The 12,762-nt window shown below is 44.6% G+C and overlaps 2 non-coding genes across 2 annotated transcripts; both read right to left on the minus strand.

Annotated features, from left to right (window-relative positions):
- Nucleotides 1-1,943: 1,943 nt before the first annotated feature.
- Nucleotides 1,944-2,107, minus strand: LOC133471557 (U1 spliceosomal RNA). Its single transcript, XR_009786256.1, has one exon. It is a non-coding gene; the product is annotated as a U1 spliceosomal RNA (small nuclear RNA).
- Nucleotides 2,108-11,847: 9,740 nt separating this feature from the next.
- trnal-caa (transfer RNA leucine (anticodon CAA)) lies at nucleotides 11,848-11,954 on the minus strand. Its single transcript has 2 exons — nucleotides 11,917-11,954; nucleotides 11,848-11,893 (listed from the first exon to the last, which is right to left on the minus strand). It is a non-coding gene; the product is annotated as a tRNA-Leu (tRNA).
- Nucleotides 11,955-12,762: the final 808 nt, after the last annotated feature.

Consider the following 12,762-nt stretch of genomic DNA (forward strand, 5'->3'; position numbering starts at 1 on the left):
CGCAACCAAGGGCCCCAAGAAGGGGGGAAATTGACAGAGTAAAGAGACACCCGCAGGGGAGTGCAATTCCAAATATGGTCATGAGGAGCAGCATCCTTCCGGATGCAACCAGGGAGGGGGCTAATTCCACGCCCAGAGAATTAGAACCTTGATAAACTGAGATCCCGGGGTTTTTGGGGGCTTTTTCGTCGTTCTGGGAATGTAGCAGCTGCTATGACACTAAGGCTTGTTCAAGAAATCGAATTAGCCCAAACGCCAAGTGTCTCGAAGTCTTCATTCGCCCCATGCCAGACGGAAGTCGGCGTTCTCCCGGGAAACCAACGGCTCGGAAGCACAGGCGAACGAAATGAACCACATAATGGCGTCACGAACAGGATTCTTTGCGGCAGCGACGCTGGGCCACTTCAGATTTCATGCCGGCTAAAAAAGAAAGGTGAGTCTTTTCTCACTGTTTGAATCTGGCGGCTGAGCGCCGCTGACGCGAGTGGCTTTTGTGCTGTACTGAAATCGACAAGTGGGCACGTCCCTGTGCTTCAGTGTCGGCGGGGGTTTGAAGGCTTCGTCTAAATTTTGTTGTTTTTACTGGTATTTGGACCCACGAAGGGGAAGGCCCTTCTACAATGACTGATTTAGACACGCAGTGATGTCAAAAGAAGTTTGAAAGTGTTAACAGTAGAATGCTCGATTTGGGACGTGCGCTTAGCTTCAGAACGGATGCGTTCACGCGGATGTCGTAAATTAGCAAGGCACGGCACCAGGTGAGTAACATAGCCCATCGTCGTTAAGTACCGATTGAACACAACCTGGCCAGGTTACTATTTAGCAGAATGAGTGTGCAAGCGTAGTCTGAGAGAAGTGACGTCGGCGGGCCATGAGAGGCCGCCAAAAGCTAGGCAGACGCGGGAATTGGAGTAAGTCATCACACGACGTTCTTGGTGGGAAGATGAGGAAACACGCCCACGTATACGGCGGGGCCAAAGTGGGGTGCAGACCGCATAACACAATTTCGAAGGTTCGACTCCTGTCGGTTTGGTTATGCTAACCTGAGGCTAAAACGTCATTCCAGTGTGAGCAAATTAAGGAACGGACGAGGTGAGCTCTATTTGGGAACGAAAGAGACTTCATAGTAGTTCTAGAAGAAGCCCCGTGGAACTAATTGTGTGTGATACGGATACTCTGTGTGATACGACTTATGAATTGTGTTCACAATATGAAGAAAACCCTAGAACTATAATAAATATAATTATAAAAAATATCTATGTAAACAGCTATAAAGCGCTCTAAAAGGGTAACCATTATCGTTATAAAAAATACAAGTAAGGTATGATAAATTAATATAGATATATATATACAACGCGGATGCCGGGCGGCCGTGAATACGTCAGAATTGCATCGTGCTGTTCTATTTCCGGGTCAAAAAGAGCTGGCCAGTGTTCCCGGGGAAGCAGGCGAGACACGACCCCGGATGTTTTTGTTGGCATAAACGCTTCACGGGATGGATACAGGCGCCGTTCAAACTTGAGCGAAGAGGACCGCTGCAAATCGAGGCGGTTCTGGCCCACTTCGGGCTGCACGCGGAGTTGAATGTATGGCATAAAAAGTGCGGGATTTTATTGTGTGTGCGGACGGCGGTAGCAGCCAAATGTGTTCAACGGAGGTAGGGATGTGACCGGACATAGAAAGGAGTTTTTGGAAAAGCGATAGTTGGGGGTTATAGAATTACTTGAATGTCGTGCCGAAGAGATAGACAGACAGTTTAATATACTGGCGAGATGACAAGGACGTTGTAAAGCGGGAAAGGGCTTGGCGGGGCGCTCCGTTTAGTAGGGATAAATTCAGAGAGGATTGCTAATGGATGCTGAAGGAAAATATGTTGTCAGAAACATTTATGAGATTTGTCTGTTTTACAATGAGCAACATCCTCATTATTTTCAACCAATGACCAGGGGAGAGCGCAAACCAGGAACCCCACTCCCAGGAACTATGCAGTCGAGATTCCCACATTTGGGGAATTCGCAGGGGTTAGCACAATCTGAGTGCAATGGCTTAGACTCACCCTTGGTGAAGCATCTTCTTGATCATGGCATCTCCCCTGCCAGGTAAGTATGAATTGGACTCGGCGCAAGCACGCAAGTCATTCACCCGCACGCTATGTCAAGCGACGGTGTCATCATGAGCATGTGAACAACCATACACACAACGGGCAAGCCGGAACATACGCTAGATGAAACGCTACTGTGTGCTAAGACATGAACAAATATGCTTCCTATTTGAGAATTTCAGTTTAAATTGAGACAGTAAATGGATACCAATAATGCACAGCGGCATCGAGAGAGGATAAAATAAGTTGAAAGTGAGGTCATTAACACCCAGAAACATATAAACCTCCCTCCATCCATCCATTGTCTTTACCGCTTTTCCTCACGAGGGTCGGGGGCTGCTCAAGCCTATCCCAGCTATCTTCGGGCGGGAGGCGGGGTACACCCTGAACCGGTCGGCAGCCAAACGCAGGGCTCGTAGAAACAAACAACCATTCACACTCACATTCAAGTCTACGGGAAATTTAGAGTCCACCCATTCGGGTTTAAGAGAAATCTTCTTCTTTTCCTTTTGGCTTGTCCCGTTAGGGGTCGCCACAGCGCGTCATCCTTTTCCATGAGAGCCTATCTCCTGCATCCTCCTCTCGAACACCAACTGCTAACATGTCTTCCCTCACGACATCCATCAACCTTCTCTTTGGTCTTCCTCTAGCTCTCTTGCCTGGCAGCTCCATCCTCATCATCCTTCTACCAATATACTCACTCTCTCTCCTCTGGACGTGTCCAAACCATTGAAGTCTGCTCTCTCTAACTTTGTCTCCAAAACATCGAACCTTGGCTGTCCCTCTGATGAGCTCATTTCTAATTTTATCCAACCTGGTCACTCCGAGAGCGAACCTCAACATCTTCATTTCCGCCACCTCCAGCTCTGCTTCCTGTTTTCTCTTCAGTGCCACTGTCTCTAATCCATACATCATGGCTGGCCTCACCACTGTTTTATAAACTTTGCCCTTCATCCTAGCAGAGACTCTTCTGTCACATAACACACCTGACACCTTCCTCCACCCGTTCCAATCTGCTTGGACCCGTTTCTTCACTTCCTGACCACACTCACCATTGCTCTGGACGGTTGACCCCAAGTATTTAAAGTCCTCTACCCTTGCCATCTCTTCTCCCTGTAGCCTCATTCTTCCCCCACCACCCCTCTCATTCATGCACATATATTCTGTTTTACTTCGGCCAATCTTCATTCCTCTTCTTTCCAGTGCATGCCTCCATCTTTCTAACTGTTCCTCCAGGTGCTCCCTGCTTTCACTGCAGATCACAATGTCATCTGCAAACATCATGGTCCACGGGGATTCCAGTCTAACCTCATCTGTCAGCCTATCCATCACCACTGCAAAAAGGAAGGGGCTCAGGGCTGATCCCTGATGCAGTCCCACGTCCACCTTAAATTCTTCTGTCACACCGACAGCACACCTCACCGCTGTTCTGCTGCCCTCGTACATGTCCTGTATTATTCTAACATACTTCTCTGCCACTCCAGACTTCCGCATGCAGTACCACAGTTCCTCTCTGGGTACTCTGTCATAGGCTTTCTCTAGATCTACAAAGACACAATGTAGCTCCTTCTGACCTTCTCTGTACTTTTCCATCAACATCCTCAAGGCAAATAATGCATCTGTGGTACTCTTTCTAGGCATGAAACCATACTGTTGCTCGCAAATACTCACTTCTGTCCTGAGTCTAGCCTCCACTACTCTTTCCCATAACTTCATTGTGTGGCTCATCAACTTTATTCCTCTATAGTTGCCACAGCTCTGCACATCACCTTTGTTCTTAAAAATGGGCACCAGTACACTTTTCCTCCATTCCTCAGGCATCTTCTCACGCGCTAGAATTCTATTGAACAAGCTGGTCAAAAACTCCACAGCCACCTCTCCTAGATGCTTCCATACCTCCACAGGAATGTCATCAGGACCAACTGCCTTTCCATTTTTCATTCTCTTTAATGCCTTTCTAACTTCCCCCTTACTAATCATTGCCACTTCCTGGTCCACCACACTTGCCTCTTCTACTCTCCCTTCTCTATCATTTTCCTCATTCATCAACTCCTCGAAGTATTCTTTCCATCTACCTAGCACACTGCTGGCACCAGTCAACATATTTGCATCTCTATCCTTAATCACCCTAACCTGCTGCACATCCTTCCCATCTCTATCCCTCTGTCTGGCCAGCCTGTATAGATCCTTTTCTCCTTCTTTAGTGTCCAACCTGCCATACATGTCATCATATGCCTCTTGTTTTGCCTTTGCCACCTCTACCTTTGCCCTGTGTCGCATCTCAATGTATTCCTTTCGCCTCTCCTCGGTCCTCTCAGTGTCCCACTTCTTCTTAGCTAACCGTTTTCCTTGTATGATTTCCTGTACTGTGAGGTTCCACCACCAAGTCTCCTTCTCTTCTTTCCTGCCAGAAGATACACCAAGTACTCTCCTGCCTGCTTCTCTGATCACCTTGGCTGCAGTGGTCCAGTCTTCTGGAAGCTCTTCCCGTCCACCGAGAGCCTGTATCACCTCTTCCCGAAAAGCTGCACAACACTCGTCCTGTCTCAGCTTCCACCACATGGTTCTCTTCTCTGCCTTTGTCTTCCTAATTTTCCTCCCCACCACCAGAGTCATCTTACACACCACCATCCTATGCTGTCTAGCCACACTCTCCCCTACCACTACCTTACAGTTGGTAACCTCCTTCAGATTACATCGTCTGCACAAGATGTAATCCACCTGTGTGCTTCTACCTCCGCTCTTGTTGGTCACCCTATGTTCGTGCCTCTTCTGGAAAAAAGTGTTCACTACAGTCATTTGCATCCTTGTTGCAAAGTCTACCACCATCTGTCCTTCCAAGTTCCTTTCCTGGATACCGTACTTACCCATCACTTCTTCATCACCCTCATTACCTTCACCAACATGTCCATTACAATCTGCACCAATTACGACTCTCTCTCTGTCTGGGATGCTCAGAACTACATCATCTAGCTCCTTCCAGAATTTCTCTTTCACCTCTAGGTCACATCCTACCTGTGGGGCATAGCCACTAATCACATTACACATAACACCCTCAATTTCAAATTTCAGCCTCATCACTCGATCTGATACTCTTTTCACCTCCAAGACATTCTTAGCCAACTCTTCTTTTAAAATAACCCCGACTCCATTTCTCTTCCCATCTACACCATGGTAAAATAATTTAAACCCTGCCCCTAAACTTCTAGCCTTACTGCCTTTCCACCTGGTCTCCTGGACACACAATATATCAACCTTTCTCCTAATCATCATGTCAACCAACTCCCGAGATTTTCCTGTCATAGTCCCAACATTCAAAGTCCCCACATTCAGTTCTAGGCTCTGTGTTTTCCTCTTCTCTTTCTGCCGAAGAACCCGCTTTCCACCTCTTCTTCTTCTTCTTCTTTGACTTCGACTTCGACCCACAGTAGCTGAATTTCCAACAGCGCCCTGCAGGTTGACGGCGCCGGTGGCGGACGTTGTTAACCCGGGCCACGACCGATCCGGTATGGAATTCTTTGGATGAACGCTCATATTTGTTTGGCAAGGTTTTAAGCCGGATGCCCTTCCTGACGCAACCCTCTGCATTTATCCGGGCTTGGGACCGGCCTACAGTTTGCACTGACTTGTGCCCCCCATAGGGCTGTATATACTGACATTGGCTTTCTGAAGTGGTCCTGAGCCCACGTAGTGATATCCTTTACACATTGATGTCGGTTTTTGATGCAGTGCCGCCTGAGGGATATCGACGGTCACGGGCATTCAATGTTGGTTTTTGGCCTTGCCGCTTACATGCAGTGATTTCTCCAGATTCTCTGAACCTTTTGATGATATTATGGACCATAGATGATGAAATCCCTAAATTCCGTGCAATTGTACGTTGAATGAACATTGTCCTTAAATTGTTCGACTATTTTCTCACGCACTTGTTCACAGCTTTGCTTGTGAATAACTGAGCAATTCAGGGAAGCTCCTTTTATCCCCAATCATGGCACCCACCTGTTCCCAATTCGCCTGTTCACCTGTGGGATTTTCCAAACAGGGCTTTTTTGCCACCTGTCCCAGCTTTTTTGGAACGTGTTGCCGCCATAAAATTCTAAGTTAATGATTATTTGCGAAAAACAATCACGTTTATCAGTTTGAACATAAAATACTTGTCTTTGTAGTGTATTCAATTAAATGTAGGTTGAACATGATTTGCAAATGTCGGCACGGTGACGACTGATTAGAGCGTCAGCCTCACAGTTCTGAGGACTTGGGTTCAATCCCTGGCCCCGCCTGTTTGGAGTTTGCATGTTCTCCCCGTACCTGTGTGGTTTTTCTCCGGGCACTCCGGTTTCCTCCCACATCCCAAAAACATGCATTCATTGGAGACTCTAAATTGTCCCTAGGTGTGACTGTGAGTGCGAATGGTTGTTTGTGCCCTGCGATTGGCTGGCAACCACTTCAGGGAGTACCCCGCCTCCTACCCGATGATAGCTGGGATAGGCTCCAGCACACCTGCGACCCTTGTGAGGAGAAGCGGCTCAGAAAATGGATGGATGATTTGCAAATACATGTATTCTGTTTTTATTTATGTTTAACACAACGTCCCAACTTCATTGGAATTGGGGTTGTACAATGTTTCCCTTTTTTGTTTAGGTTGACAGTAAACTTAAACTCGAAGAGGCGGTAAACAGCTTAAAGCTGTTATTTTTTTTTCATGAATTGTTCACTCTCTGCCTAACTGCTGCATGTTGTGAAGTGAGTTGAGTTCACTGGCACCACACAGCGCTCGTATAAATTTTTTGCTCGCAAGTCAAAGTATTAAAAGAGAGTAACGACAGCTCGTATCTTGAAAATTTCGTAAGTCGGGTCACTCGTATGTAACCGCACTGCAGCGTGGAACAATTTTTTTTTTCCAACAATAATCACTGAGTTGAAACGGGCTTATTCTCTCTGTACATTCATAATACAATTCACCATGACATCACAACAGTAGTACGTTATTCTGGGTGCCAACAAAGTGTTCTCCCATGGCACCACTTGTCAGCAAACCCTTGCATGCCATTTGACCTCGGCAGAGCGATTGAGAACACACACAGGGTGACACGTTTGAATGAATGAGTTTCTTCTTGCGAGGTGTCTCTGATTGGCAAGTCTTCTCCTTTCCCGCTGTAGTTTGAATTTGTGGTATTTATTTTTTGTGGTATCCTGCGCATTTATTAAGTCGGTCTCCTTTTGGTTACTTCTCTTCTCTTGGGTACGCCCCCGTGTGCCTATGTGGCACCTATGTTGGGGAGGTCGTCATTCCCATAAAAGGCAATGCATGAGAATGTGACTCACGAGGCTTACCGTTTTGTCAGCAGCAAAGTGTATGCTATCAATACACAACATTAAAACATTGACCAGTTTGGAATGACAGACGTATGTCAGTGGCTGAATAATTGCTTCAGTAACCTTTTTAATTGGCGCCATTTCTATGTCATCACAGTCAGTTGACATCTTGTAGTCAAGTCATCAATGGAGACAGCAACACTGTCGTCTAGCAGAAGGAGGGAGGGCCTTCCCACACGTGTGAATCTTCTCAAGTTGAAACCTGCGTTACGTCCATCCATCCATTTTCTGAGCCGCTTCTCCTCACTAGGGTCGCGGGCGTGCTGGAGCCTATACCAGCAATCATCGGGCAGGAGGCGGGGTACACCCTGAACTGGTTGCCAGCCAATCGCAGGGCACATATAAACAAACAACCATTCACACTCACAGTAACACCTACGGGCAATTTAGAGTCTCCAATTCGGGCATGTTTTTGGGATGTGGGAGGAAACGGAGTGACCAGATAAAACCCACGCAGGCACGGGGAGAACACGCAAACTCCACACAGGCGGGGCCGGGGATTGAACCCCGATCCTCAGAACTGTGAGGCAGACGCTCTAACCAGTCGTCCACCGTGCCGCCACAAATGATAAATGCACATTAAAAATCGAGGGTTATCGAGGATATATTTGTGGATCTGAAAAACACGTGCAAATAATTTTGAGCCATATCTCGCCCCATAAGAAAGAAAAGATGCCTCTATATTGAAAAGTCCATCCATTTTCTATAGCACTTACTCATGAGGGTTCACAGGTGAGCTGGAGATGATCCCAGCTGACATCAGGCAAGAGGCAGGGTACACACTGGACTGGTTGCCAGTCGATGGCAGGACAACTGAGCAGACAAGTCCTCCACAATGTGGTTGTAATTAAGACAATAATGCAATGATGATCATTTCGACTGGTGAACTGGGAAGTGGACAGACAAGCTTGTTTGCATCTGGAAAGGGGAGAAAGCCGATCGTGGATGGTAGCACTTGATTGAAGGGCACAAAATGGACCTGGTGGCTTTCTAATTGCTGGTCATCAGGATTTGTTAGCTGATCAGGATGTATTTTTACACACATTGATATCATCATTCTTCTTAAAAAAAAACCGGGTCAAGATGCCGTTTGTCTGCAGGTGTTCAAGAAGGAAGAATAAAAGAAGAATTGTTTATTATATTGAGTTACTGTATGTTTGTGTTTGGCATTAAATGAACTTGATATCCAGCTCTAAAATTTGCATTTCCAGTGTAATTAGTGGACTGCCCTTGCCAACGACTAGAGCAAACAGAATTAAAGAAGAAAAAAAACCTTAGAACACCTTTAAAACTATACAAACTCATTTAAACACACAATATATTGCAAGAGAGTAAGAGTAATAGATACAAATATTATCCAAACAGTAAAAAAATTAGAGCAACAACTGCAATAACACTTACAAAAAAAGTCTGCAAGACAGCGGGACCGCAATAAGTGAACCGCGATATAACGGGGGCTTACTGTACTTGGTTACTTCCACCATTGCAATCACATTTTCGGACTGAAGACTGATTTCACTTGGCATGAACAAATGTTTACTCAACCAGCCTACAAGACACAAAAATTCTCCTTCTCCTCTTTTGCTTCACAAAGTTCCTCCTTGTATGATAACAACATATTATGATGTGTTATGTATTATTATATGTTAATTATAACACAATAAATAATATGATATTGAACTTTTATCATTAGTTATTAACTTTAGGGGTTTCCATTATGTTAGATGCTGTCATGGAAAGACCTGACCGTGTAGACTATGTTGCGTGAGTTAGCGTAACGCAGATGTTTAAGGTGAACGGAACAAATACTGTTCTGAATTGGGTTTAATAGCACATGCAAAACTGTGAACAAGCTAGCCAGGAGTTGAAGCTAGAATCTTCTGCGCCGTAGTTAGACGCATTATCCATTGCACCACTAGCGCACGATGGTATTGGGCCATCTGAAAGCCCCTGTGGATGACTTTCACTGTCCCACGCAAACTATTCAAACAGCAGCACTAAAGAAAGCACTATTTCTGGGATTCATTCCTGCCATGACCCGGATTTGAACCGGGTTTGCTGCGGCCACAACACAGAGTACTAACCGCTATACAATCACGGCTTGCGTTGGTAGAACCTGGCATGATAGTTGTCTAAAACTGTTGGCTGCAGCAAGGCTGAGTAAGACCTGCAGGACGCTGAGCCAGGACGACAGTGAATTAATGTGAAGGGCATGATAGGCCTTAAACTGTCGATCAAGCGAATCATCTCAACATTTTACTGTATTGATAAGAATATCAATCAACATTTAATACAGATTACCATTTCAACCGCTTTTATGCTCACATTGTGTCTGGTGATGAAATGCGACACGCATGTCACGCTCACCTTGATCATATTATTTTATTCCATAAATGCCATAAATTAAACACACACCCACTTGGAGGGTTTACACTTTATTTTATCAAAGTAAACCTGCTCATTTGTTCACATATCAAATAATATGTAAGTATCCCTTAATTGCTTATAGTGTAAATCACAGAGTCAGGTCACAGACAACAAGAGTCAAAGATGCTTACAATACATAAGGACGAAAGTATTTCACAATTTTGTATAGCAAATTATTTGGCGAACAAATGCGAGGTGCAATAGATAGAAAGACTTCTTTTTAGTACAGTGGACAGTATATAAGCCTGTCACGCAGAAGACTGGGGTTCGATTCACTGACGGGTAGTTGAGTTCATGTGCTCTTTAGCTTTTGGTGGGCAGTGTTGCTGTCTACATTGAGAGTGGAGACTATGAAATAGATGACTGAGAGCTAGCGACTTATTATTTTAATACTGTAATAATAATCTGTTTTCTGTATCTTACTGACAGATGAGGAAGGCGATTTCTTTTAATTTTGCTTCCTAATGTTGGGGTTGCCGGTTGTCCACATTGTTCAGCCACGGTCGGCTTACCGACATCACACATCATTTGACATATCCACCTTAACAAAACCTTTCCTGTTATATTACACCTTATTGTTGACTTAAGGAGTGAGACAAAAGGTTTTAAGTTCAATCACTTTTTCCTATTTTATTTCTGTTTTATTTTATTGACCGGTCATTTAGTCTAATTTTGGATAATAAACCTATTGTTTGCTTAATTTTCTGGTTCAAGCGCAATTGTAGGTTAATGAAATTAACCAAAATCACATTGCGAAATCTGTAGTGACACTTCAAATCGACCATACAAATGTCCCTTTAAAGTTCACAACAATATCAAAATTCAATTCAAAGACAATCGGAATTACAAAGCAATCAAAGAACAATGCTTTCAAATGTCCTTTTTTGACCAAAAAAATCCCGAGAGTCCACAAGCAAGCAAGTCCATTTCTTGCTTTAAGTTAGAGCATTTTGTTTTTGGAGGGTTTCCAATGGATTCAAGACATTTCCAATCTTTTTAATGGGGGAAATGGATTTGATATACAGGCAAATTCAGTCACCGTCACTGTTTAAATGAGTGTATTTTAAGAAGGATTACAAATACACTTTATAGTACACCACCAAAAGTCAAAGTTTCTTTCCAGTCTTATTTCAATCACTTATTTGATATTGACATCACTAAAACATTGGACAAAATGTATGCATTGCTTTAAGGAAGTATTGGTCCTCATGGTCCATATTTCACAAACAAGTTCATTTTAGCGGCACGGTGGAGACTGGTTAGTGCATCTACTTCACAGTTCTGAGGTCCCGCGTTCAATCCCCGGCCCCGCCTGTGTGGAGTTTGCATGTTCTCCCCGTACCTGTGTGGGTTTTCTCCGGGCACTCAAGTGTCCTCCCACATCCCAAAAACATGCATTAATTGAAGACTCTAAATTGCCCGTAGATGTGACTGTTCAGTTCAGGGTGTACCTCGCCTCCTGCCCGAAGGTAGCTGGGATAGCCTCCAGCATGCCCGCGACGCAAGTGAGGAGAAGCGGCTCGGAAAATGGATGGATGGATTTCTGTACATTTGCATTCAAATTGTCAAAATGAAAGCATTTAAAATAACGTCAGGAGTGGGATTTGAACCCACACCTCTATTCGGAGACGAGAAATCCCATTTAGATGGTGCTGAACATTGAGGTTGGCACCTTAGACCGCTCGGCCATCATGACATGCTGAAAACCAGCATGTTTTGCAACATAATTATGAATATATACCAGCTTTTGAAATCGTGTATGAAAGTTTCAAATCTTTCTTGTCTAACTGTCTCATTGTCAATGAAACTAGTGACAAAAAAAATTTGCGACACCAGCCATTTTGTGTCGAAAGAATACAGTACTGTAAAGTATTTAAAAAAAAAAAAAAGTTCATTTCTGTAAATTTGCATTCAAATTGTCAAAATGAAAGCATTTAAAATGATGTCAGGAGTGGGATTTGAACCCACGCCTCCATTCGGAGACCAGAAATCCCATTTAGAAGGTGCTGATCCTTGAGTCTGGCGCCTTAGACCGCTCGGCCATCCTGACACACTGATTGTGTGGGTTTTCTCCGGGCACTCCGGTTTCCTCCCACATCCCAAAACCGCATTCGAGACTAAATTGCCCGTAGGTGTGAATGTGAGTGCGAATGGTTGTTTGTTTGTATGTGCCCTGCGATTGGCTGGGAACCAGTTCAGGGTGTACCCCGCCTCCTGCCCGATGTTAGCTGGGATAGGCTCCAGCACGCCCACGACCCGAGTGAGGAGAAGCGGCTCAGAAAATGGATGGATGGATATATTTTATATTGCTGTCATATACTGTATCATTGCATCACTTGAAGAACAGTTAGTACTCCAAAATTCTTCCATCACTAATTTAATGTGCTGAAAAATTGCTGATTTATTAAGATGTCATCATTAAAGTGATACAAACAGAGCGGGAGAGTGCCACATCCTTGCAAGCCTCATGCATTAACCCAATAAAAGCGGCATTATATCCAAAAACTGCATGCGGACATCTTTACTCTGAAAATATGACAACAATCAGTCCATTTTTTTAAATTTTATGGATGAGATTGAGGTGGGTTTTTTCGCCTGTGGGTCCGAGTCGGAGGTCACCTGCGGCTTTCCGTTCGGCATGGGATGAATGAAGACTCCGAGACACTTGGCGTTTGGGCTAATTCGATTTATTGAACAAGCCTTAGTGTCATAACAGCTGCTTACATTGACAGAACAATGAAAAAGCCCCCGGAAAACCCCTGAATCTCAGTTTATCAAGGTTTAATTCTCTGGGCGTGGAATTAGCTCCTCCCTGGGTGCCCCCGGCAAATGGCCGTTCCTCATGACCATATTTGGAA

The sequence above is a fragment of the Phyllopteryx taeniolatus genome, chromosome 21 (genome assembly GCF_024500385.1).
Source record: "Phyllopteryx taeniolatus isolate TA_2022b chromosome 21, UOR_Ptae_1.2, whole genome shotgun sequence".
Classification (NCBI taxonomy): Eukaryota; Metazoa; Chordata; class Actinopteri; order Syngnathiformes; family Syngnathidae; genus Phyllopteryx; species Phyllopteryx taeniolatus.